At 39.4% G+C, this 27,947-nt stretch overlaps 1 protein-coding gene and 1 long non-coding RNA gene across 6 annotated transcripts in view; both read right to left on the bottom strand.

The window, feature by feature from the left end:
• LOC307215526 (uncharacterized protein) overlaps positions 1-27,947 on the bottom strand; it is a 277,162-nt gene that overhangs the window by 206,427 nt on the left and 42,788 nt on the right. The window lies entirely within an intron of this gene.
• Positions 7,374-26,642, bottom strand: LOC307215536. 3 transcript variants are annotated; one of them, XR_013838553.1, is made up of 7 exons: positions 26,425-26,642; positions 26,180-26,231; positions 21,188-22,395; positions 13,183-13,271; positions 10,853-10,957; positions 9,000-9,043; positions 7,374-8,320 (listed from the first exon to the last, which is right to left on the bottom strand). It is a non-coding gene; the product is annotated as an uncharacterized lncRNA (long non-coding RNA). The 3 variants fall into 3 exon arrangements; XR_013838554.1 differs by lacking the exon at positions 10,853-10,957; XR_013838555.1 differs by lacking the exon at positions 26,180-26,231 and having other exon boundaries at positions 7,375-8,320.

Genomic DNA, 27,947 nt, shown 5'->3' with positions numbered 1-27,947 from the left:
CTTTCCACTTTTGTCCTTTATTATGGAAATCTTTGTACGAAATGTTCCTTTCATATCTGCAATTTTCTTGAACAGATCTCTGGTTCTTCCCATTCTATTGCTTTCCTCTATTTCTTTGCATTGCTTGTTTAAGAAGGTCTTCTTGTCTCTCCTTGCTAGTCTTTGGAAATCTGCATTCAATTTCCTGTATGTTTCACGATCTCCCTTGCATTTTGCTTGCCTTCTCTCCCCCGCTATTTGTAAGGCCTCATTGGACAGCCACTTTGCTTTCTTGCATTTCCTTTTCATTGGGATGGTTTTCGTTGCTGCCTCCTGTATAATGTTACGAGCCTCCATCCATAGTTCTTCAGGCACTCTGTCCACCAAATCTAAATCCTTAAACCTGTTCCTCACTTCCACTGTGTATTCATAAGGGATTTGACTTAGATTGTATCTTACCGGCCCAGTGGTTTATCCTACTTTCTTCAGTTTAAGCTTGAATTTTGCTATAAGAAGCTGATGATCTGAGCCACAGTCAGCTCCAGGTCTTGTTTTTGCTGACTGTATAGAGCTTCTCCATCTTTGGCTGCAGAGAATATAATCAATCTGATTTCGATGCTGCCCATCTGGTGATGTCCATGTGTAGAGTCGTCTCTTGTGTTGTTGGAAAAGCGTGTTTGTGATGACCAGCTTGTTCTCTTGACAGAACTCTATTAGCCTTTGCCCTGCTTCGTTTTGATCTCCAAGGCCAAACTTGCCAGTTGTTCCTTTTATCTCTTGACTCCCTACTTTAGCATTCCAATCCCCTATAATGAGAAGAACATCCTTTTTTGGTGTCACTTCTATAAGGTGTTGTAAGTCTTCATAGAATTGGTCAATTTCAGTTTCTTCAGCACCAGTAGTTGGTGCATAAACTTGGATTACTGTGATGTTAAAAGGTCTGCCTTGGATTCGTATCGAGATCATTCTATCATTTTTGAGACTGCATCCCAGTACAGCTTTTGCCACTCTTTTGTTGACTATGAGGGCCACTCCATTTCTTTTACGGGTTTCTTGCCCACAGTAGTAGATATGATGGTCATCCGAACTGAATTCACCCATTCCCGTCCATTTTAGTTCACTGATGCCCAGGATGTCAATATTTATTCTTGCCATCTCATTTTTGACCACCTCCAACTTACCCATGTTCATGGTTCTTACATTCCAGGTTCCTATGCAATATTTTTCTTTACAGCATTGGACTTTCCTTTCGCTTCCAGGCATATCTGCAACTGAGCGTCCTTTCGGCTTTGGCCCAGCCGCTTCATCAGCTCTGGATCTACTTGTACTTGCCCTCCGCTCTTCCCCAGTAGCATGTTGGACGCCTTCCGACCTGAGGGGCTCATCTTCCAGCGTCATAACTTTTATATGCCTGTTGTCTTTGTCCATGGAGTTTTCTTGGCAGGGATACTGGAGTGGCTTGCCGGTTCCTCCTCCAGGTGGATCACGTTTGGTCAAAACTCTCCACTATGACCTGCTCATCTTGGGTGCCCTGCTCGGCATAGTTCATAGCTTCTCTGAGTTCTTCAAGCCCCTTTGCCACAGCAAGGCAGTGATCCATGAAGGGGAGGGCTGCCTTCAGATGTCTTCTAAAAGTCTGGTAGTTGTTCTTCTCTTTGACATCTGGTGGGAAGGCGTTCCACAGGGTGGGTGCCACTACTGAGAAGGCCCTCTGCTTGGTTCCCTGTAACTTGTCTTCTCACAGTGAGGGAACCGCCAGAAGGCCCTCTGCGCTGGACTTCAGTGTCCAGGCAGAACGATGGGGGTGGAGACGCTACTTCAGGTATTAGTGGACCCAGGACGTTTAGGGCTTTAAAGGTCAGCACCAACACTTTGAATTGTGCTCGGAAACGTACTGGGAGCCAATGTAGATCTTTCAAGACGGGTATTTTATGGTCTTGGCGGCCACTCCCAGTCCCCAGTCTAGCTGCTGCATTCCGGATTAGTTGTAGTTTCCGGGTCACCTTCAAAGGTAGCCCCACATAGAGTGCATTGCAGTAATCCAAGTGAGAGATAACTAGAGCATGCACCACTCTGGCGAGACAGTCCACTGGCAGGTAGGGTCTCAGCCTGTATACCAGGTGTTCCCCATGTCCCTTAGAGCAGATTTGGGGTGGGCGGCATGTGAGGAGAGCAACTCCTTGCACTAACGAGGTTACTTTGTTAGATGAAACCCTATGTGAGAGTTGCGTCCCCGTTATAGTTGAGATATTCTGCTGCTGTTGTAAGTTAAGGAATAAAAACTGATTAATTGACTGGTGTCCCATGTGCTTTTGTCTTATTAACTCCCATTAGCACCAGCCAATGTGATCAGTGGTGAGGGCTGATGGATATGAAGTTCAGCAACACCTGGGTACCACCTCTGCTCAATAAACCAGGAGCAGCACACCTAGCTGGAGCAAAAGGCTCTCAGAAGCTGAATCTGTGGAAAGGGTGAGGTGTGGCAAAGTCATCCTTTTAGTTAATTCTGTGCAAAAGGATATTGTAGTTTAAATGAAAGTATTACTGTAGAACAAATGCCAGTGATTGATTCATGAATAGGCGACACATCAAGTCTGTTTAATTGTGATCCCTAATCTCAGCCAGTGCTGGGACCTTGTTCACTTATTGCTACATAGCTTTTATTGTAGACTGGGTTCTCTCCTGACTCCATCTTTCTGGTTATTTATTTGCTAAAAATTCTAGACCACCAGCATGAAGAAAAAAATATATCATGGTGGTAACCAGTATCAAAACAACAATAAAACTGCTTTCTTAAAAATAAATTCAGAATACATCACAAATCAGTAGATTCTGTACGCCAAACATTTTTTTTTCTGTTCTGATGTAGAGTTTATTTTTCAAGCAGTTTATTCCTTTGTACTATGCTCATTTTCCAAAAGCAATTTAATCAGTAAAACAGGAAATTTGCTCTTGCATTGTATCTCTATGAGCCCAGAGGATCACTTGATTGACACTATTATTTCTGTTTCTATTGAAAAGTGCCAATTAGCCAGATTCCTCAGTGAGAAATTCTCATTCTGAAAACACTGCAGCCTCCTTTCAATAAGCCTACAGGTCACAGAGGTAAGAAATGAATTTATAACATAAAAAAATTCAACCAAAATAAATACAACAGGTCTAACAAGATGTTTGGATCCTGAAAATGCCGAGGGACCAGAAGAAAACAAGCATCCCTTTCCATCAAACAGAGTTCTGCCCTAGGACAAAATGTCAGCAGTAGTTTATGGTAGGGTTGTAGCTCCCTCCAGAATCCAGACTAAGTAGAAGGGATGGGAGCTGTTGCTTATTAGGAAGCTGTCTAATACATTCTGCAGAAAATGTTCATGCTCATAGGAGACAACAACTCATTATTAGAACTGTCATGAAAATCACCCCAAATAATTTTGCAACTCATCAGGCTCAAATTTTGATGTGGTGTTTTATCACTTACACAAAGTTTTCATGGAACTGGAAAGTTAGAAGGCAAGAAAATGATTCTGTGGTGCTACACGATCTACATTAAAATTATTTTGGAACATAATGGAAATAAAACAGTTACACACACAACTGTATCTTCATTCATTTATAGGGAAAGATACAGTAGAACCTCTACTTACGACCGCCTCTACTTGGGCCCAATCCAAGTTGCGACCGCAGCAAACCCAGAGGTAAATACAGTGGTGCCACGCAAGACGAAATTAATTCGTTCTGCGAGTTTTTTCGTCTTGCGATTTTTTCGTCTTGCGAAGCACGGAATTTGGAAAAGCTTCAAAAATCACCAAAGTCTTCAAAAACCTCAAAAAAAGGCTACCACACTGCGTGCTATGAGTTGCTCCTCGAAGTGAATGCACGGGTTTAAGAAAAAGGAAACAAACTTGCAAGACAAAGGAAACAAACTTGCAAGACGTTTTCGTCTTGTGAAGCAAGCCCATAGGGAAATCCGTCTTGCGAAGCAACTCAAAAAACGAAAAACTCTTTCGTTTTGCGAGTTTTTCGTCTTACGAGGCATTCGTCTTGCGAGGTACCACTGTACTGGGTTTGCCGTGATTCGCGCACACACAGAAGCAGCTTCTGCCATTTGTGCATGTGCAGAAGTGGCTACCGCCGTCTGCACATGCGCAGAAGCGTGCTGCCGCCAAATGCACCTGCGCACAACGGCGCTTCTAACAGCAACCGAGATTGACTTACGGACAGACCTCCAGAACTGATTACGTCCGTAAGTAGAGGTTCCACTGTACTGGTGTGGGAAGGCACACATGTATCCATGCATAAAGACACAGAGGCAGGTGTTCAGCACAATGAGTTATCTCATAGAACTGTTCCCATTCTAGCTGCAATGCAGATAAGCAAGCATTTATTAAAGGGCAGTTGTTGTGTTCTTAGTTCCATCCTGTACTGACCAAGCCCTACTACTAGGTCTCAACCTCAAATCCATTTCCCGTCCATTCCCCTACCATTGCCCGTCTGCTAATATATTACAAATAGGGGAACCAGTCATGCTTCTCTAAATCTGTCTCTATCTTATTCTGCCATCTGGTCACTCATCCATCCTGCAGCTCAGAAGGAGAGAGTAATTTAGTAACAATGCCAGCAAGTACCTGCTCCTACATGTTTGCTCACCAACTGATAGCAGTGGTTATAATGAGAATGGGGACTATGAAAGGATGAGATCTACCTTGAGGGTGTTTGGCTTGAAAGCTTCTGTGGAGCCAGCATCCAGCGGACAGGTATAAAAATGATAATATTATAACCAGAATGCTATGGTGTGGTTACTAAGCTTTATATAATCACTAACAAAATTTCCTTGAAGTCTATTAGCTGCTGGACAGAGGCATGTGCAGCAGCCATAATATTTGCCTAGCATCTTTATCTATAGCATTTGAAAGCAACCAGTCCGTTTTAGATAAGCTCAGTTCTGTCCCATTTAATACATTTATTTGGGTATGAATCTGATCTGCTTTGTCCCCTTTGACTATAATGGGGAATCTAAAAACACACATAACTCCCCCCCCCCTTTCTGCATAAACAGATGACTTCTGTAGTCAAAGGGGTGGGATGTAATCCACATCTTCTGTTTGCCCTGCCTGCTTCCTGCATCACCTGGACTGGACTGCTGGTTTCCAACCAGCAGTCTCCCCCAGGTTATCTCCCATATGGAGTAAACCTGTTTGTACATGTTTGTAATTTTAAGCCTAAAGCCTGCCTTCAGGAATCACACTGTGCTCTGCCTGATTGTGAGTAAAACTACTTTTTGTTACTTATGAATAAGACTGTAGTGTCTTTATTCTTTTAGGAGGGATTCAAAGGGGTCTTACCAGGAATATTAGAACATATCTCAATCTGGGCAAGTCAGATTGAATTGTTTATTGTCTTAAGAAACCCACACGAGTTTGCAAACAGCTTTCTGCCACGTAAGAAGAGGAATGCACTCTGCTAAGTGAAGAAACTTGCTAGTGCAAGTTAGGAAGGATATTAATAATCAATATATCCTCTCCTGCCAACCTCAATATTCCCACAAAAGGATACCCTCTCTTCCAAAGTGGATTAAGCTTGCCAGAATGTTTTTGTGCAAATTTCTTTGAAAGTTTTAACTTTTTTATTTTCTGCCACAATTGGATACAAATTGTGGGCATGGCTGCCTCATCTGCGAGGATCAAGCTAGCTAAAGTTTATATAAGTGAAGTTTTCCTACAAGGGCAGGCGTTACCTCTTGGGGTGGAAAAGAAAACTCACATTCTCCAGTTTTTTTGTGGGCAATCAATCTAAAAACTGGAGACATGAGAGAGGTGTCCCTGGCTAAGAAACCTGCCAAAGTTCAGGCAAAACAAGTCCAGAGGCTACCATGCATGGTGAGTTTACCTTCAGTTTAAAAACTAGAGAAGTCACCATTGTGGGTTTTTTTTCAAGGCTTCTCCCCCTTCTTGGACGTATTCTCCATGAAAAAGAAAGAGAGAGCGCTATGATTTTTAATTGTTTGTTAGGAAAAAGAAAAATTCCAATAGTCTAACTCTGCTGCTTACACCCTCAGGGGAGCATGGCATAATACGTGAAGAACAACTCTGTTTATTCCTCAAATCACTGTGATTGGAGTACTCTGGAGAAAGAATTAACTATGATTGAAAGTTAGATATGTCCATCAAAACAAAAGAGCCTCCACCTCTTTGCTTCTTACTTCTCTCCTTTATGCCCCTCACCTTGTGAGATCTGTACATTTCTCCAGTTGGGAAGTTGTGAAAAACAAAAACAAGAACTAGCAACATAATATATAATAAAAGTCAATAGATCTGTTACCTTTTTCAGGACTAAAGTATTCTTCACTTGGCATTTGAAGGACAATAATGTAGGGGATAGTCATTTGTCTAGGGAGGGTGTTCCATAATGGTGGTGTCACAGGCAGCTAAGATGGCCCCTGTCATTGTAGCTACCTAACTTCTCAAAGTGGGGACACCTCATGTTTGTGTTGAAGACGACAGCCCTTCAGATAAGTTGGCTGCATGTCCTGTATGGTTCAAGATCATCACAATGAATTGTGCCCAGAAAGGAATTAGAGGTCAACAAAGATGTTACACGCATACAAAACCCGGGAAAATTTTAAAAGCATTTAGTAACTGGGATGCTGTTTTCTGAATCAGCTGAAATTCTGAACCCTTTTCATAGCCATACCTATACATGCATTAAATTATTCTATCCTGGACATTACAAAGGCATAGAAAAAAAATGTTGGTGTACTGATCCATCCACAGCAGGTACCCACAAAAGAAAGTAAGTTGGTGGTGTCAGCACCACATAAAGCCCCAAGTAGTCCTCTGAGCTGTGACAGTGTCAAGGCCATTTTGTCCATGAAAGGTCACAGCAGGCAAACCAAGTTGGTGAAAGATGCTCTAAGCATCCATCATTAAAGGTTTTGCACACAATATGCTATGTCACTCTTCTCCCACAATAATTCAGATGACCTTTTCACTTAAGAGACAGACTTGGTATTTATTTCTTTGTGTGCCAATTTCTTTCTTGCTTCAAAAAACAAAATGGGCAAAGATGGACAAGCAGCCAAATATCCTAGGGTGTGCAAAACCTTAAGGAGGAGGAAAGCAACTTTGAAAAAATCTTTTAGCAAAACAGGCAGTCAACCCCCTGCTGTGCTGCTTATCTACATCAAATCAAACCAACCCAAATTGTCAACATCCTGATTATGGAATTGTTTCCACTCTGGAAACAGTTTGCCGTAGTCGAGAATGATTCAAGCTAAATTGGGGTTATGTTTCATTTAAGTCTACAGAATGGTATCTGGAGAGCCCAGTCAGCAGAAGCTGAGCTGCAGGATGTGCGTGAAAGTACCATTGCAGGTTAACAGGATAGACAGCGGAAATTGAACTAGTGCACACTGGAGCCCATGCTTCATCATTCCGGCAATGATTTGCTAAATAGGACTAGTCATTCTTGCTATCAATTAAAGGAGAAACTAATTTACAGTAGTTAAGAATGAAATCCCAAAGGGTTCTTGATAGGGCTGGGGCTTGATTAGCTATAAAACAAAGATTCATTTGATAGGGATGCAGTGCATTATAGTTTTTTGAACATTGTTAAAGATCTTTCCCCCATCAACTCCATTGGGGTTGTCGAGGAAAGGCTTCAAATCTGTGGAAAGAGGCCCAAGACACAGAACACATTAATTGGCAAAGACCCGGGGCTAGTAGTCGGTTTAATTGAGTGTTCAACCATAGTCCAATGTGTCTTTTAATATATATTCTCTTTGTGAGTAATTGCTAAAAAGTCATTTATGTCTATATTTTAATTCTTAAAGGCAGTTATTCTCTCTCTCTCTCTCTCTCTCTCTCTCTCTCTCTGTGTGTGTGTGTGTGTGTGTCCCCAAAACTTGTTTCTCATTTCATTGTTCACAAAACAGGCGAGGTGTGACTTCAAATATCCTGCTGCCTCTATCTGCCTCAGTAGAGTGTCACCTACCATCAGCGCATGTCTCTTCTTCTGGGAAGCAGCAGGAATCATTCTGTACACTGTACCTTCCATAGCCTCCTTGATGTATTCTGAGTTCTGTAACTGCTGCCCTTGCTCCTCTGGCCCATAATCAATGTCTGTGTGTCATGTTCATCCAGGTGTTCATCTCCTGCAATGGAAGAGCTTCCTCCTCCCTAGGGGCACCCCAGCTGTGTCACTGTTCCAGGACAGTCCACTCTGCTTAGTCAAGAAATCCCTCATCTTGCTCAGTAGCTTGAAGTGTGGATAGGTGGGCCTCAAGTCACTGTACCTTCTCTTCCAGCAAGGCAACCAGCTCACACTTGCTGCAAGTCTAGTTTTGCACATTCTCAGGCAGGAAGACAAACATGGAATAAGTGTTGGAATAAGCAGCTCCCTCGCTGTTCATGTCTCTTGGTCCTATGTACACTGTGAAACAGCACTCCAAGCTTCCCCCTCAAAAATGTCCTCACAAAACCCCATTTACAAATGCTGGTCACAAGCTCCCAGAGGTTGTAGTCAGCTAAACAGCACCGCTGATATAGCTGCTTATGAAGACTGGTGTTGGGACTGATGGCAGCTTCAAATGGTACACCCACCACAGATGATCTTCTTCCTTAATGTTATAGTTTTTATAACTCAGTGGTCACACTGGTCTCTTCCTTGTCTAAGCAACTAAAAGAGATTGCTAGAGGATGGAAATGGGTGAATGTGGCATAGCAATTTAAACCCCCTGAGCATTTGGAATCACAGCATAAGGCCTGGGCTCTGATTCTGAAATCTTTCTTTGACTTTCAGTAATTCAATGAGTAAAATTCAGAAAGTTAACTCTGCAGCCATGCAGCTTAATAATAATTGTGAGGAACGAGGGCCAAGGTGAACTAAAATGGAGATATTGCTGGTTTCAATTCACATGCTTCTTTTCTTGAAAAGAAAAAAACCCAGAAAGCAACCTTTGTGGGAAGCATCAGGAAACTTGCACAGCTCTGATAAGAAAAGACATATCATAAATATTCATTAAAAATTACCTTTTCTGGATCATGAATTTCTCAAACAGGCACTGATTTGACCTCTGCAGAGAAGAAAATCGAGACTATAAGGTCCAGTTTCAGCTTTTTGAGACATGTAAATGCTCCCCAAATCATGTTATTCTAGTTAAACATCTATTCAAATATTGTGTGGAAACTATACACTTCAGTTCTGAGATCCGGATTTAGCATTCATTTTAATACAAGCTGTAATTTTACATTCTCAAAGCATTGCTTACTGTGTTTTGTGAACTGCCATTAATAACCATGGTTTGCATACTAAATAGTTTCGTAAACTACTATGCTTGGCCTTCTAAATGTCTTTGTAACTCTAGCCATTTTACTATGTCAGTAATGTATTTATTTTCATTTTGTAATTATTCCAACTGTAGGGGTCTGGATTCTGAAAGCTATGGGATTACTTATCTGATTTTTTTAGCATATACCCTTCATTTATGGCATTTCGTCAGAAATTAGAAGAAAGCTTACTTTATTGAACCAAACATTTAAAGAAAAACTTAAGTACTCCTTCCAGCCCTTTCATATAGGTAAATGAGCAGCTAATAAAAAAAAGATTAGTGGTTTATATATTAAGTCCCTGTTTGACACATACAAAATTGATAAAATATTCAGTTTGGGGCTTAAAGTCACTGGTACAGCTGTTATTTCAGAAATTCACATTATTAGCTCTTCCCCAAATTTGTACATGACAACAGGTACGTCTTTTGTTACATCCCCTCCACATAGGGGAACAGACTCTAATTATATGTGCAAAATGAACTGGAGTCAAGAACTGTCAGTAGGCTATTTTTAAGAAGTTTTCTTGGATATTGCGTGTATATAAAAGGGGCAGTAAGCCATAGTTTTTCCTCACTGCAGATTATCCAATACACTTCCAAGATCCATCTCTCAAAGAAGAGAAGGGAGAAAACTGAAGGTCTAACAGCTAAGAGCATATAAAAGAGACAATTCTTCTGCACGTTCCAGATCTAACCAAAGGCCAAAAGAACTCATATTCCTAGTGGCTGCCTCCCTTGTCTTAGATATACTTAGAAAGCTCCATCTGGGAGATAAGGTCTACTTCCAGTGAGAAATCATCTTCAGTTAATGTGTCCCAGCCTGTTTCATTAGCCATTAACTCTGGCTCAGCTGGGTCTTCTGGAATGGAGCCTGAGGAGAGCAACACTAATTTTTCAGAATGGAGAGCTGTTGGCAAAATGAGATTCTCTTTTTCCGGAGCTTCTGAGTAAATGGGGAGATCTTAGTCCAGCTTTGAGGGCAAATACTTCCCCATTAGCATATTTTCTCCAAATCCCCAATCTAGTCCTGTGAAGACAGGGAGTTAACTGGCATCCAATAATGTTCTAATATCTCCAGCCCACAACAAATAAAGGTTTTGTGTCATCATTATTCTCTCAATTAGTCTCTTTATGATGGACGATACATGTTATATAGCAAATGGAATTCTACATTTGTAATGAAACAGGTTCCCCAGCAATTCTGGGGCTCCCTGTTGTTTTTTGCCCAAGGCATGGAAGATATATGGCTGTAGCAAAAGGGTATTTTGTTCATTCAAGGTGAGCAAAATTCCACCAGGAATTCTAACTCGACCAGGTCTTCCCCTCCTGTTGCTGTGCCCATCCCAAGCTGTCACAGGGGCTCCCATACTTCATTTGCAGGTGTTCACAACACATAGACTAAAGAGCAGGCGGGTTGCTGGGAAAACTCTGTTGTATGAGTTTGATTGCATCTGCACTTTGCTGGCTCGAACAGAGTGTCAGCAGCCTGTTCCTCTAGCTTTCTTTGGTTTTCTTTGAAAACTCATTCTTGAAATGCTTGCAATATCTACTCACCTTGCAGTGTTTCGCTTAAGACAACTCTGTACAGGAGATATGATAATTGAAAAGCTGAGAATATCACTTTGAAAACAACTGTCCAGTTTGATTCCTGCTGGTAGCCTTTGTAAATGGATTTTGAAATGTGAAGAGACTGTGACTAACAGGGAAAAAATGGGATCCGGAATCTCTAGATTTTTGTTATGTATAACACTTTGTTGACCACAGTGGTTTTCAAACCTTGATAATTCACTTAAGCACCTCCATGATTTGTTGGTCAAGATAAACATAAAACCCTTCTAGTGTGGAAATGTAAAAAAGAAATCTTAGCATGATTTAAACCCAGGCAGTGAGACATCTTTAGCATCAGGAATTGCATTAGAAAGCAGCTATCTTAGTTCATGAAGTGTACCCTTCCTAGGTTGTCAGGGGCTTAGAGCTGCTGCAGTCTGCAGTGAATGAAGGGCAATAATAGCTACATTTAATCAAACACTAAAGCCAAATGATAAATATTAAATGCGTCCTTTAAAAATGTTAATCTTCCTTTTAGGCTTTGTTTTTACATGACATTTTAAATTACCTTCTGACAGATAAATTCTAAATGCCTCAGACACTAAAGTAAGCCCATTTGTTTGGTTGGGAAGGCAGAAATCTGACAGTGACTTTTATTATGTTTTACATTTTAATGCATACATCCAGCACAGAGCTGAAGCAAGCTGCTTCCTAGAGATTTGAGATGTGGCATATAGTGTGCCCTTACCCCCAAAAGCAAGGTATATGCACACATACAAGCCATTCTTTATGAACAACATGATTGCTATTTGCCTATTTCAAATAGAATCCAAACGTGCCAAGCACAGCAAGAATATTGAGAGCAAAGAATGCTTAATATTCTAGCCCAGCTCACTAAAAGAAGAAGAAGGGGGAAAATTGAAGCATTGAAGTGACAGAGCAGTGTTCTGTAGAGCAACATGATGTGTCTGCTTTAAATGGAGAATAATGGATTTAAGTTTAGTGCAGAACTAAAGGGCTCAATTACTATTCATGAATTCTGAAATGTTCTACTTCAGAAACTCTTTTTGCATGAAATGTTCATCAGAATCAATGTGTGAAACTACAAGAAAGTAAACCTTTTCCACCCTTCGCACAATGCAGTTCTTAACTAGACCGGTACATTTACAAAAGAGCATTTCATTGGAATTCCTGAGTCGGTAAAACTAGCTACCTAAAATAAATACAGCGGATTGCAATGGCGGTTGTAGGTGAAGAACCCCTGCTAGCTCCATTTGGAACGTGTGCGTTTCCTGTGCTAAATGGACTACCATTTGTCTTGAGGCTTCCGTCCTTTGGAGGAGTCGTTGCCATGGGGACAGGAGGTAATCTTTTTGTTAGTGGAGACATTAATTTGTCACTCTTTAAAGGCAGCAGTAATGATTTTACTATTGAAGGAGCCCCAGAGATATTTTGTTTCATGTTCCGGGAACATTATTCACCATGAAACCAACACTGACACTCATCTTCCTACCCTTCAGCATTTCATTTGGACTACACAGTATAATCCTGTAGCTCTGAAGTCCCAGAAAATGCTATCAGGATTTTGCATGACTGAGGCTGCAATCCTAAGCACACTGACTTGGATGTAGGTTCCATTGAAATCAATTGGACTTTGGCAGCTCAATATGCTTAGGACTGAGGTGCTGGGTCTGAGAGCATTACAGATAAAGCACAGCAGGTTTAAAGAACTCTAAGTGCAAGTTGAAAATACTGTGCACTTGCATTTTAGAAGTAGTAAGGTGTGTGATGCACACACACACAAATCTGCACACATATATTCTTCAAATATCAAGTACGGTATATGCTTCTTGACAGAAGAGCTGGACCAAACTTTGCCAAACTGGTCCTTCCAGATGTTTTGTACCACAAGTCCCATCAGCTCCTGCTAGTATAAAATGTAGTCTTATTTATTATTTTTTGAGAATCTTTATATATATCCCACCCTTTAGTTGAAAAATCTAGGGTGGTTCACAACCCTATAGATACAATCTCCATAAAATCAATACATTAAAAACAATAAATACATCTACTTCCACAGTCGATCCAGTAGCACCTTAGAGATCAACTAAGTTTGTTCTTGGTATAAGTTTTTGTGTGCATGCACACTTCAGATACACTGAAACAGAAGTCACCAGGCCCTTATATAACTTCTGTTTCAGTGTATCTGAAGAAGTGTGCATGCACACGAAAGCTTATACCAAGAACAAACTTAGTTGGTCTCTAAGGTACTACTGGACATTAAAAAAAAATAATTATATATATTTTGACTGCACCAGACCAACACGGCTACCTACCTGAATCTACTTCCACAGTAAGCCAGAGAATAAGTACTACAAGGCTGGTATTTTTGACCAACAAAGGCTTGGGTAAACAAAGTCTTTAGCTTGTACCAAAAACACAATGCCATAAATTCCTGTTATTGAGCCTTGCTGTCATTTTAAGTATGCCACTATGTCCAGTTTGCCCAGGAAGGAATGCAGTGTGCCCAAGTATATAGGGCAAAAAAGCGGTAGCATATAATTCATCACCTCCACCCACATTCATTCATAATAAGGGAACCTCTTGCTTGTTATGCACGTCAGCATGAGAATTCCAGAAAATGCAGACACCTTCTGCCCCAGCTGACCTACTCAAACCATCCAAGAAACATCCTAATTTGGCTGGCTTAGAGCCCAGACAGAGCAAATACCATGCCTGAGGTGCTGCTACCACTCAGACAAATTAGCATTACGTAAAAATTAGGACTCTCCACTGGATATATGCACAAAAGATCCTCTCTTGCTCACCACATACCTTTGAACTTATTACCTCAGGCAGAAAACTGAATCCTCAATGGATTGAACACTTAGATTCCCAAATATTATAGACTGTTCCACCTTATTTGTTCTAGAAAAACAGTCACTCAAGTTACCAAGTGCTATCATCTTCAAAATGTCATTCTTCGCTCTTCAGGGGATCTTTCCTAGCCTAAATTGACCCATTGCAGCCTGCAGTTTGTTTTTGTTTTTTTGTTTTTTAAATTATTTTTATTCAATTTTTCCTATACAAAATTTATACAAATCATACATCTTTTTTATATCCATTCTCTTTTTGACTTCCCTCAACTTGACTGATACTCCTTCCCTTCTTAATTTCTTACACCTTACTTCCATTATTTTTATAAAGTCTTATTCTACTCACATTCTAACATTTCTTCTTACAGAGCTTCATTAAAACTTACAAGCATTATTTGATTATCACTTAATTTATGTATATACTCTGTAAACTTTTCCCAATCTTCTATAAATCTCTGATCTCGTCGGTTTTGGATCCTTCCCGTTAGTCTATCAAGTTCTGCATAGTCCATCATCTTCATTCTCCATTCGTCTAGTGTAGGTAGCTCCTCTTGCTTCCATTTCTGAGCCATCAATATTCTTGCTGCAGTCACTGCATATAAAAATAGCTTCCTTTCTTTCTTATTTATCTCGTTCCCTGTAATACCAAGTAAGAACGCTTCTGGTTTCTTAAGAAAAGTGTACTTAAACATTTTCTTCAATTCATTATATAGCATTTCCCAAAAGCTTTTTACTTTCTTACACTCCCACCACATATGATAGAATGTACCCTCTTTTTCTTTACATTTCCAACATTTGTTACATCCTTTATACATCCTTGCTAACTTCACTGGTGTTACATACCATCGATACATCATTTTCATCACATTTTCTTTTATTGTTGTACATGCAGTGAATTTTAAACCTTCTTTCCATAATTTCTCCCAATCCTCCATTTGTATATTATATCCAAAATCTTTGGCCCAGTAAATCATAACCGATTTTACCTCTTCATCCTTTGTATGCCATTCTAATAATACCTTATACATTTTAGCCAAAACTTTAAAATCACTATTTATTATTTCTTTCTGAAATTTCGACTCTTTATCCTCAGAGCTTCTTAATCTTAGATCTTTTTTAAACATTTCATTGATTTGAAAATAATGCAGCCAATCATTAACATATTCCTTAACTACCTCAAATGACTTCAGCCTCCATTTACCTTCTGTTTTTGTTATTAGATTCTGATATGTTGCCCATCCCCCTTTCATATTGATTTTTTTCACACTCAGCGCCTCTAGTGGTGACAACCAATATGGAGTTTTTGCTTCCAACAGATTTTTATACTTTTCCCAAACCTCTATCAAAGACCTTCTTATGATGTGGTTTTTGAAACCTTTATGTACTCACTTTTTGTCATACCATAAATAAGCATGACACCCAAATCTATTGTCGAAACCTTCTAAATCTAGCAAATCAGTGTTTTCTAATTTCATCCATTCCTTCAACCAGCAGAGGCAAGATGCTTCATAATATAATTTCAAGTCTGGCAGGGTGAAGCCTCCTCTTTCTTTCGCATCAGTCAATAGCTTAAACTTTATTCTCGGCTTCTTACCCTGCCATATAAACCTTGAAATTTCTCTTTGCCAATTTTTTAAGATAGCTGCCCCCCTGATTACTGGAACGGTTTGAAATAGAAATAACATCTTTGGTAGCACATTCATTTTTATTATTGCAATTATTCCCCAAAATGAGAATTTCATTCTTCCCCACACCTCTAAGTCTTTTTTGATCTTACTCCAGGTTGGTATGTAGTTGTTCTGATACAGATCAATACTTCTGGGGGTTAACCAAACTCCTAAATATTTAACTTTCTTTACCACTTCTATTTCTAGTTTTTGCTGCACTTTGTCAATAGTTTCTCGATCCATATTTTTACTAATCATTTTTGTCTTTTTTCTTATTCAAAATAAATCCCGCCAATTGGGCAAACTGCTCTGTTTCATTCAAAACTTCTGTTACAGTATTTGTCGAATTTTCCAAAGTTAATACCAAGTCGTCAGCAAAGGCCTTAACCTTATATTGTTTACTTCCTACCATTATCCGTTTTATCTGTTCATTGCCTCTTATCGCTCTTAAAAAGACTTCCAAGACCGTGATAAATAACAGTGGTGAGAGCGGACACCCCTGTCTCGTACCTTTGGTTATTTTTATATTTTCTGTTACCACATTGATAACTATTAATTTTGCTCTTTGGTCTCTATATATTGCCCTAATACCATTCATAAATACTTGTCCAATATCCATCATTTCAAAGTTTTTTAACATAAATTCCCAAGAAATATTATCAAAGGCCTTTTCCGCATCCACAAATATCAACATAGCTTGCTTATCGTTCCTGGCATTCAAATACTCCAGAATATTAATTACATTCCTAATATTATCTTTCATTTGTCTGCCAGGAAGAAAACCTGCTTGATCTTCATGTATCAAACCCTTCAACACTATTTTCATCCTATTTGCTAATATATTGGCAAACAGTTTATAATCATTATTTAGAAGCGAGATCGGCCTATAATTCTTAACTTGAGATAAATCTGAGTCTTGCTTGGGTATTAAAGTAATATATGCTTCTTTCCAAGTTTCTGATATTTCTCTTTTTGTTAATATATCATTCATTACTTCTCTCAGTGGTACAACTAGGATGTCCTTCATTTCTTTATAAAATCTTGCACTAAATCCATCCGGCCCTGGAGTCTTTCCACTTTTTAATTCTTTAATTGCATTTCTTATTTCTTCTACTTCTATCCTCTCATTTAATTTACTTTTCTCTTTCGTCGGAATCTTCTGCACCCCTTTCTCTTTTAAGTATTTTTCTATTTTCTTTAAATTATCTTTCTCCTTCTTCTTATATAATTGTCTATAAAAGTCCACAAATCCTTTCCTTATTCCTTTCGGGTCTTCAATCTCTTTGTCTTCAACTACAATCTTATGTAACATATTTTGTTCTTTCCTTTTTTTAATCTGCCACGCTAGTAATTTCCCAGATTTATTTGCATATTCAAAATTCTTTTGTCTCATCCTTTTGATGTTCCATTCAACTTCCTTGTTTATTATCATAGAGAATTGCGCTTGCAATGTTTTTATATTAAGTTTCAGTTTTTTATGATTAGGTCTATCGATAAGTTTCTTCTGTTTCCATAATTTGTTTTAAGATTTCTTTTTTCCCTTTCTCTCTGTAGTTGTTCTTGATTGCGTTCTGTTGTATAAAAAAACCTCTCATAACTGCTTTGCCAGCGTCCCAAACTATACTTGTTTTTGTTCCTTGATTCATGTTATTTATAAAATAGTCCCTCATATATTTTTGTGCATTCTCTACTATTTTTTGATCATCAAAAAGGTTTTCATTTATTCTCCACTGGAAAGATTTTTCTTCAAATCCTTTTAAGGTACATTTTATTGGATTATGATCCGAAAGCACCTTAGGTTGTATTTCGATCTTTAAGATTCTTGTTGTAAGATCATTTGTTATCCATATTTGATCGATTCTTGACATTGATTGATCTGCTTCTGATTGATAGGTAAACTGTTTTTCCAATGGGTGTTTCAATCTCCAAATATCAATTAAATTGCAGTTCTCTACCATTGAAAAGAAAGTCTTTGGTAATTTCCCTTCTTTTGATTTTCCTGTTGCTCTTAATCTGTCCATCTCCATTGAAACCACTGCATTCATATCACCCATTATTATAATCTTTTGATCGATGTATTCAAATAGTTTCTCTTCTAGGTCTCTAAAAAAATCCATTTTGTTTTCATTAGGTGCATACACTCCGACAATTATTATTTTTTCACCTTGCCATTTGACTTGTACTGCCACAATTCTGCCTTCTTCATCTTTAAAAATCTGATGAGCTTCTATTTTTTATATATAAAACCACTCCTCTTTTTTTAGTTTTGTCCGATGACATAAATTCATTCCCTAGTTTTTTATTTACCAAAATTTTTCTATGTCTCCTCATCACATGAGTCTCTTGTAAACAAATTATGTCCAAGTTTTGTTTTTTCAAATATTGTTGAATTTATTCCGTCCCCCCCCCCCCTCATTTATCCCATTGACATTCCAGGTCCATAATTTCAGCACCATGATATCTTCTGATTAATTTTTTAATAATAGTCTTTAATTTATTTTTCCCTCTTCTTCCTCTTCCTCCATCTTCTCCTCTTCCAAATCTTGCGAGTCCTCTCCTTCAGCTCCTGCCCCCATTGGTGCAGTTTCCTTACTTCCCAATTCTTTGTACCTTCTCAAAAATTTGTCCAATTCATCCAGTCTTGTTATTCTAAGTCTTTTCCCTTTGTAGGTAAACGATAGTCCTTCTGGGAACTCCCATCTAAATTCAATATTGTTTTTCCTGAGAGCTTGCACTAACTGTTGGTATTGATTGCGTTTTTTCCACAAGCGAAGTGGTACATCTTTAAAGATGATTATGTTATTCCCACCAATATTCAATCTTCTCTCCCTGTTTTTTTTGCAGAATTAAGTTTCTCATTTCTCTATCTTTAAATATTACCAAACAATCTCCTGGGAATTTCTTCGCTTTATTTGTCCTTACTTTAATTCTAAAAAGCGTTATGTACCGTCTTTGCCACATCTTCTTCTTGCATCTCCATCCAAATAGCAATTTCTTTAATCAGTTTTTCCTTTATTTCTTCTTGTGTTTCTGGGACCAATCTGAATCTCAGATTAGTCTCCCTCTGTCTCAGTTCATTCATTGCAATAGCATCCCACAGTTCTTCTTGAGTTTTGTTAACTTCTAACACCTCTGCTTTAATTTTTTTTCTCCCCCTTCTTCAGTTCTTTAATCTCCATTTTATTCTTTTTAGCCCCTCTTCCAGATTTTGTGTCCTTTTTACCATATCTTTCATCTGGCCCTTAATTTCATTAATAGTTTCATCTATTTTTTTCCACCGTCACATCTATTTTTTTATCCACTTGTTCCAATTTTGTCTCAATATTCTTCTCACTTTTATGTATTTCTAATTTAAGCTCAGATTTAAGTTTAGTAAACATCTTTATTAAGTCTCCTTTAAGATCGGATTCTTGCCTAGAACCTTTCCTTTCTGCTGGTGTACCTTCTCCTTTCTTTTGTGTATGCGCCATTTCGAAACTAAAAATAAAAATAAAAATTAAATTGTACCACTAGATTTATCCACTGGGGGAATTAATCAAATAGTCACTAATTATATAATTTGATGTCTATAACAATGAAAATCCACCAGGGGGTGCTCGAAACCTACCCAACCAAGTTAATTGACGCAGTGGTGTTTTTATAACACTTAAAAGAGAAACAAAACATAAAATTTGTATATTTAAGTTGTTCTTTTTCCCCCCGCCTCTTGGATGGCCAAATCCAATATTTGGTATATTTGTAGTTATGTCCCACTCCACCAATATATTTGTAATCAACTTCCGAGTATGAAACAAAAACAAAAAATCCAAATTTCGAAATTGTAATCTTCAAAACCCTCAGATCTCCAACCCTCAGTTAGTCCCAGGCTCTCCTCTCAATAACAAAGGTTATAAGTTCCCAAAAAGAAGACTATAATCCCCACAGCTTGTTGCAGGAAAAGACGGTGATCACAAGGAAGAAAAGAGAAAACTAAAAAGCGAAACAAATCCCGGTGTTCAAAGGTCTCTTAAAATGGCGGTTCTTTGTTCCCTTTAGCAGAGGGAATAAAGAGGGGCGGTCTTTCTTTCTCCCTCCATCAAAGTTAAAATAGAAAGCTCTTTTACTGTGCTCAAATCAACTGTAATCCACAGTCCGACCAAATCAAACACAAAAATAGCTCTGCTCTTCTTTGTCTATGTCATTTCAAAGGTGAAGATGAAAATTATAAGTTAGAAATGGAGCTTCGAAACTCATTGCGCAGTTCTTTTTAAAATTGAAAGTAATGTAAAGTATTCCGTTCCCGGGATCCTTTTTTCAATGTTCTGATATATCTCTCAGATGAGGAAAAAAAAAATACAATCGAAGTAAGGGAAATAAAGGAATATCTTCTACCCCCTTAGTTTCCAAATAGTTTTTTGCATCAACACAGGGGATAGATCTTTTTGCCAAAAACAACCCCCGTTTGTTTTGTACTCACGGTTCCGTTCGCTCTGTAAATAGTCTCTGTGTATTCTTCGGAGTTCAGACAAGGTTAACCTCCTGTTTGTCCCTTGTCTGCATCGAATTAGGTCCAAATCTGCTATTTTTTAATCCTTTTTTAAAGTTGCCAATTCGATTTCTTTGGTTTGGAAAGCCAATCGCTCCGGTGGGCAGGCTTGGGGCTTTGCTCCTGGAGGCTGGCAATGGCGTCCCGCTGTCGGCCCTTCTGCCCCGCCATTCTCGTCTCCTCTTAAAGGGGATACCTGACGGCCGGGGGGAATCGCTCTTCTGACAGCGCTGGGATCCTGATCCACTGAATCTCCTTTCAGTGGGTTTTGGGGGGCTACGGCGCCCTTGTAGCACTCCCCTTTGCCTTTTTGGAGCAGGTCACCCTCTCCCGAGGGAAAACTCGCCTGTTTCCACCTCGCGATCTGACCGGAAGACTGCAGCCTGCAGTTTGGGGGCAGAATCTAGTGGATAACTAACAAAGGGAATGTGACCTTGTTGCTTCTCCAGCATATGTCATAGGCTTTTCTAACCATTGATCACAGTATCCTGTGGGGCACCATTTCATGGTGGTTTAGCTCCTATGTTCAGGGTTGGTTTCAGAGGAGAGAACTAGGTAACTTTGCCTCAGTCCTCTAGCAATGGAACTGTGGAGTATGACAGAGTATGTGTCCCCAATATCCATATCTATATGAATTTTATTCCATATCTATGTGAAGGTGCTGAGAGAAGGCATTAGGAAATTTGGGGCAAGGTGCCACCAGCATAATACTGCATGAACCTTATTCACACTCACACCCACTTATGTTTACTTGGAATCACAGGGAGCAATTCTCCATACTGCTAAGTAAATCATCCCACCAGCACAAGAATTTCAGTTTGCCGTATGGAATTATCCTCCCTTTCCCTGCTGCACTGTTTGGGGGAGGGGGGCCATGCAAGGGGTATAGAAGGAACAAAAAGACCTGTTGCGTTAGCAGAAGAGCTTGTGCTGGCTTCCATTAGCAGGACTCAATGGTTGAATCCAGCCCACAATCATGCCATTTCTCAATATAATATTCCAGTTCTCTAAACTCTGCAACTTTTTTCTTTTCTTTTTTCTAGTGCATAACTATTAAGTATTCAAGACTTGGAGAGAAGCAAGTAACTACTTTCAAACCATAAACTTAAACTTTCACATGAATTGAGAAACAGATGCAGAGCCATGCCCTGTTATATATGGACATACGAAGTTGTCTTATACTGAGTCAGGGCATTGGTGCATCTAACCCACACTTATCTCCTCTGACTGACAGAAGGTCTCCAGAGTCTCTGGCAGAGGTTATTTCCATTACCTGCTAGCTGAGCACTTCACTGAAGATGCCGGGGACTGAACTTGGAAACTTCTACATACAAAGTACTTGATCTTTATATTGAGCTCTGGCCTTTCCTCTGCTGCTGAAACATCAGAAAATGGAGCAGTACAGCTCAACAACCTGAGACACCTTTTGCTATGTTCTCAGGAAATAAAGCGGAACAGATGAGAGAGGAATTACATTTCTTCCTAGCACAATCAAGTCGTCAGGTATGATCTTTCATTAACTTTGTTGTGGTACCTACTAAGAGTAGACAAGGAACTGCTGGCTTAAAAATAATAATTAATGTGCTTAATAATATCTATATTTATAAATATATTTGCATAATGTTCAAATGAGACTTTCTGGATTGGTGGACTGGGTTGTAGTGATGCTGTTTATTTTGAATGTTAGACTTCTGTGTTTAATAGATTAAGCATGTGAACTTGTGTCCCTTTTTCTATATTGCAAATTTAGGCTTGTACTTAGAGTGGTAAATCAGAAATTTTAATGAATCAACAGTGGCCAAGCTGCCCCCCCCCTTTTTGGTGAGGGCAGGTAATAGAGAAATTTGTGAAGGTGATTTCTAAAGCCTCAGAAAACAAAGTTCTTTTGTTTGCATAGCCAATCCCTCAAAACAGCATATGCATAATTTTATCATCACTGTGTGCCATCTGGAGTGTATTGAATGAACTACAATTTCAAAATGAGGTGAATGGTATCATTTAATTTCATGCCTTTGGAGCAAGAAACAGATATTACTCAAACAGATATTAGGTTTATTTGAAGTGAGGACAATCATTAAAAGATTCATTGTGAAAAATACAGCCATAATTGCTTTACCAGAAAGGAGAAAGATTGCTAAGAGTCCACTGTTATATACTTAAAATAGATATTGTATTTAAATAAACACTCCTCTAAATAGATCTTTAAATAGATAAATAATAAAATAACAAGGAATGTTTTGGGAAAGATTGCACTGGTTTTAATAAAGGGTATTGTTGACAAGGGACCACTTTGCTGTTTTTCACAGGGCTTTTATTTCATAGGGGGAGACAGTAACAAAGAGATGCAGTTAAGACTCCAGTCAAGAGCTCACAAAGTGGGAAATAGCATTATGAGCACCTGGGAATTGTACTGCTGCCAGAACATAGAATTTGTGGTTCACTTCAACTCGAGCGTTGACCAGTGGTGACCAATAAAAGAATCTGTAAGGAAACGTAAATATTGCAGTTCAGTCCTCCAAGCTGCAGAGATGTCATAAATTTCTACTAGACTTCCTGCAGTAGACTTCCAGGAAGAATGCAGGGGGAACATACCAGTATTAAACTGGTCTTTGAAACAGAGAATAATGCAAATGCATTGTCAAAGAAGTAAGAGGCTTCCACAATAGCTTTTCACTCATTTATATAACTCTCTCCTAAAAATTTTTTTTAAGGAAGTTATAAAAACTGCTTTATCAAAGAGCGATCTAAGCAGTGTACATAATAAAATTCTAGATCTAACACAGCTAAAATCCACGAAACTATTAAAAACAACAACATATATAAAATACTGATCATTAAAACACAAATAATGATCATTAAAACACATATAAAACCAGTAATATCTTTGCAAGAATATAGGTAACTATATGTCGGCAGACTGGCTGAAATAAAAACAAAGTTTTCAGCAGGAATCATAAATATAGTGATGGCACCTGTCTAGTGTCATTATTCAGGGAGTCTGAACCCCAGGTGCTGCCACACAAATATACCGACTCCTCGCAAACACGGAACTTACATTGTGTATCACTTGGAAAAGTGCAAGTTCCATAGTATCTGCCAAATATGCACAGATGAGGCACATATATTTCAGCAGACTTGCAGCTTATCTATCTTTTTATACAGATTTAGACAACCCACAAAAGAAACCATACTATAAGAAAGGAGTCTCTATACAAAGCATGGAACAGTGTGAGGTTACCACGTGGCAAGTTTTTAGTGTGCAGAAGAACTTAGCACAGAATTTCCTGTGGGATTTTCCTCCACACTATTACTGCTTCCTTCCTTCTCTAGAGATTTGTGACAGTGTGGAGATTGCTGTGCATACCCACCTACACCTGGTCAGCAACAGTACACACTTTGCTATAAAGAGACAACTAATTCATGATAACCCTAGAAAAATATAGTGCAACTGTGGTGCACTATTTCATGATGACAATCCCACAGGGTCATTTAGGGATAGGCGAATTGTCAATTTTCGTTTCCCTCAGTTTCTCATTTTTCGAATCCTAAATCCAGTCCTCAGTTTGTAACTGTCTTTTCCCCAGAAAAAGTTCTCACGAAAATCCATCGCCATCTTAGTGTAAATTTCCCCTAATATATACATTTTCGCAAAGCTATTTTCACTTATATAATTCGTTGCACATATGTATGCAAGTTTATGCACACTTTATCTTGGTATACACATTTTTTTTAACCCATTACTTGGTAGGAGAACTGCAGTGCAAAATTCATGGGAATACGAATTTGAAGGATGGCTTGCATATTGTTTTGGAAATCATGAATCAGCTATAGTCACCTTTAAATGCAAACTGAATCCAATTTCTGCCCCATCCCTAGTGGCATGTTACAGCAATTAGTGTCTCTTATTGTGGCAACTGGATTAATTTGTAAGCACTTACCATGACTTCTAATACCAAAGTTCATTATTAGCTTGGAAGACTTTCCCAACAAGGAAAGACTAAAGGATCTGAGGTAGGGATACTGTGGTAATCTGACAAATTCAATTTATACAAATTTGGTATTACATTTCCAAAGGTATAGACAATTATAATCATTTATAGCCGAGTCTATTGTATTTACTTTCTATCAGCAAAAATCAGCCACTGAATGACCAAATTTTTGTGCAACCTGATAAGAAGCAAAAACATTGGCTGAGTGTACGAAAAATTCTTGCACAAACTAGATTCTTATTTATTAAGAATGTTCCCACTTCCCTATCCAGCAAAGATCAATGAAATGCACTGACGAGTTTTCAGGAATCAATGTTGTTGATGATGATGATGATGTATCAGTCACTTTATGCAATAAAAATGGTAAAATACAACAAATAAAAGGAATTTAAAACCAGAAAAAATAGAACAATTAACAAACAATCAAAAATACAAAAAAAAGCTCATCCAGCAATATATTAATCAGGACATGTTCTACCTCCCTACTAAAAGATAAGCACCACCATAGGATACAACATTAAGTAACCAAAGGCCTGCGAAACAAAAAGGTTTTAGTGTAGCATCAAAAGATTGATAAGGTTAGTGCCAGCTACATCTTCTTAAGACGGCATTCCACAATTGGGAGGACACTACTGAAAAGGCCCGTTCTCCTTCAAGTTGGTGCACAGAGAAGGGCCTCTGATGAAGACCACAGAGATATCTGAGATGGCATGGTGAAAAACTAGAAAACTGCAGGAATAAAGAGACAGGTTTTGTTTGGCCTAAATTGGAGATTTAATGAGGGCTTTGGGGGGGGGGTAAGATTAAAGGGACACATGATAGAAGTTTATAAAATTATGAATGTTGTAGAGAGATCGTGCAACGTTTTCATTTGATTTATAATACTGGAACTTACGGTTTCTTTCTGCAACTTGGTGCCCTCCAGATTTTTTGGACTCCATTTTTCATGATCCGTGATGTGGCGATCACACAGGGTCCCCAGATGTTTCACCGTCTATTGATCCCTGTGCCACCACTTTATTTCTCGCTGCCACCACTCAGGCCCTACCTGGTACAATACTGAGTCCAGTCAGGGTTAAATTGGAACATAAACTTCTGTTTATTTATTGCAGTTTAACAAGCGTATGGTTTCCTAAATGGTATCGGTCAATTACATTCATGGGGTGCCTATCCAGACCTATAACTTCCTCTACCTGCTTTCACTCACTAAACCACCTCTCAGATATGTACTTGTCTTCCTAGCCCCTAACTGTTCCTGACTCAGCTTATTTCGCTACACTAAATCAACCTACCCACAGACTCTATCCCAATTCACTCCCACTCCAACCAACCACCCAACTCCCAAAGAACTCCTCCCTTCGCCCCTCCCAGAGCTGGTTTTATAGTCCCTCTGACTCCACCCCCTGGGTTCTGATTGGGTAACCTGTTTAACTATTTCACCTCCAGCACTCCCCTATGTTAACGTCACACATGACCACTGGAACTCAATCCAAAACAACTCCAGGGCACCTGTTTGTAGAATGCTGACTAGGGCTGCAATCCTAAGCCCACTTCTGTACTAACATTGTTAGGATTGCAGCCTTAGAGCCACCCAAATTATTTGATTGCCTGTAGATTCAAGACAATCAAAATAAAGTTTTCTCTCATGCAACGTTTAATTAAAATATGGAAATCACAACTGCAAGACATGCTGATGATCACTAGCACTTTTTAAAAGAGGTAAACAATTTAACAGAGGAGAAAGCCAACCAACAGCTATTAGCCAATGAAAACTAAATGAAACTGCCACAATCAGAAATTGATACGGGTTGCTAAAGGGCAAAGCAAGGGAAAGCTAAGGGTGTCCTGGAGGCATCAGGCTGGCCATTCTTAAAAAGCAGAATGATGAAACTAAATTGACTTGGGGTGCTTAGGCATAACTGTTTATATTCTAATTTATGCCAAATGTAATGTCTATAATCATGTCCAAGTTGGATATAATTATTTTATACCAAGGTTTTGTCAAAGCTTCTGCAAAGGATCATTAAAAGAAGACTCAGCAACATAAAGCATTATCTTTTTCGCATTCTTACTGAAATATTCTGACAAATTATTATTCCCATATGCCAAGCAACATATATAATACTTAAAATATGAAGGAAAACATCATTATTTTTGAAGACACAAGCTGTTTCTGTTAATGCGCTTCTCAGCACGATTGGTAGTCTATAGGAACAATAAAAATAAGTCCTCGGTATCTTTTAAAAATAAAAATAATAATAATAAATAAATAGCACCTCATTTTCTGACAGCTTCTTTGTCCTTGAAAATCTGACTTTAGAGAATAGTCTGTGCAATGAAAAATACAAAGATGTAACATATGTAGATTAGTTAAGTTGTTGTTTAAGAAAAACCTCACTCTGTCAGCTTGTCTTTGCTATTGAGTATAGATTTCTGTAATTGTATATCTGTTATACTCAGAGGTTCCAGCTTATGTGGCTTGTCAAATGAGTCATGAAGAATAAGTCAGTGTACTACTCACATTGGTTACATTCAAGCTCTAGGTTTCAAGGGCAGCAACCTTCTCAGTACCAGGTATGGAGGAGCAACAAGAGAAGACTATTGTCTCATGAGCATCTGGTTGACTATCATGGCAAACAGGATAAGAGCGCCCACTCTTAGGAGCTGAAACCCCTTGGGGCCCCCAATATTTGTTAGTGGGGAGGCTGTCCACCTTGATGTTTGTCTGGACATCATGCGTGATGTCACGATGCCATGTGTGATGTCACAATGTTGTGCGTGACGCCTAGATGCAGTGCTGTCACACAGGTCACCTGGATGCAGCACTGTCGCGCAAGCCAGCAACACTGTGGCTTGTTCTCCTCCACCTTCTCCTGCTGTGGAGAGGAAGCAGCCCCTGGCCCATGGCAGCAGCAGGAGGCAGAAGAACTGCCAACCATGGAAGCTGAACTGCCACGCAACACCCGGACATTGTGTGCAACAGTGCGTCTGGGCATCGCGTCTGACATCCAGGTGTCACGAACGATCTGACATCGTGCACAATGCCTGCATGTAATGCTGTGACATCACACACAACCTTAGCTCCCTCAATTGCTTTCCTGAGTTGGCAGACCTGTAGCAGGACCTTTGATCTGATCTAGCATGCTGTGATCCAGCAAGTGGCTCTCATTTCATTTCTGGTCTATGAATAGAATTGTTGTGTTGGGGTTCCTCTGTATCCTCTGTGATGAGGACTGCAGGGCCTTCTCCCAGGCCTTTTCCAGCTGGCCCAGGGGGCGGGGCCCAGACCCTCACACTCCCAACTACAAAGGGACTCCTGTGGCAGTGAGGACTTGGACCATCGGCTGTGGTGAGGACTGCAGGGCCTGCTCCCTTCCAAGGCCTTTTCCAACTGACCCAGGTCCTAACATTCCCAGCTACAAAAGGACCCCTGTGGCAGTGCCTAGAGAATGGGGCTGGACTCATTTGGAACAAACTCTTGGGGAAGTGCGGCGTTGTTCTGCTATTGTTTCCCTGTTTTAAGTGTCTAATGTGCTTTAAAATGTCCTTAAGCAGTCGGTGGCATTTTAAGCTGTTCCTCCCCCCCCCCCTTTTTTTGCTTTGTTGGGGGGTGGGATGGATATCTGGTTGGGGATTAATTTTAGTATAACTGTTCTGTTTTTGTTTTTTGTTGTTTTATTGGTTGTTGTATAGTTTGCATTTTGTTTTTAAGAGGTGGGATCCGGGCTGCCTGGGAGTGGGCCCTAGCCAACAGAATGGCTGGGGCAAGTTCCACAGGGGGTGGGGGATGCACTGGGACATCCGATCTCAGTGATCATGGGCAGGAGGAGTTACGCTAAGATCAGACCATGTCATTACTGAGGAGGCAGGCTTAGTCATTGTTTGAAGACTATCCCTGCCTCCGGGTCTAGTCTTGACCGGATGGATACTGGAATCAACAAGGGATACCCACATGACCTGAAGGTGTTGCTGTGCAATGCCAGGTCAATGATGAATAAAACCACTGCCATCCATTACTTGATCGTGGATGGAGGATTTGACCTG

Source organism: Podarcis cretensis, assembly GCF_951804945.1.
Source record: "Podarcis cretensis genome assembly, chromosome: 4".
Taxonomy (NCBI): Eukaryota; Metazoa; Chordata; class Lepidosauria; order Squamata; family Lacertidae; genus Podarcis; species Podarcis cretensis.
The sequence above is the reverse complement of the archived record's forward strand: the minus strand, read 5'-3'. Positions and strand labels throughout refer to the sequence as shown.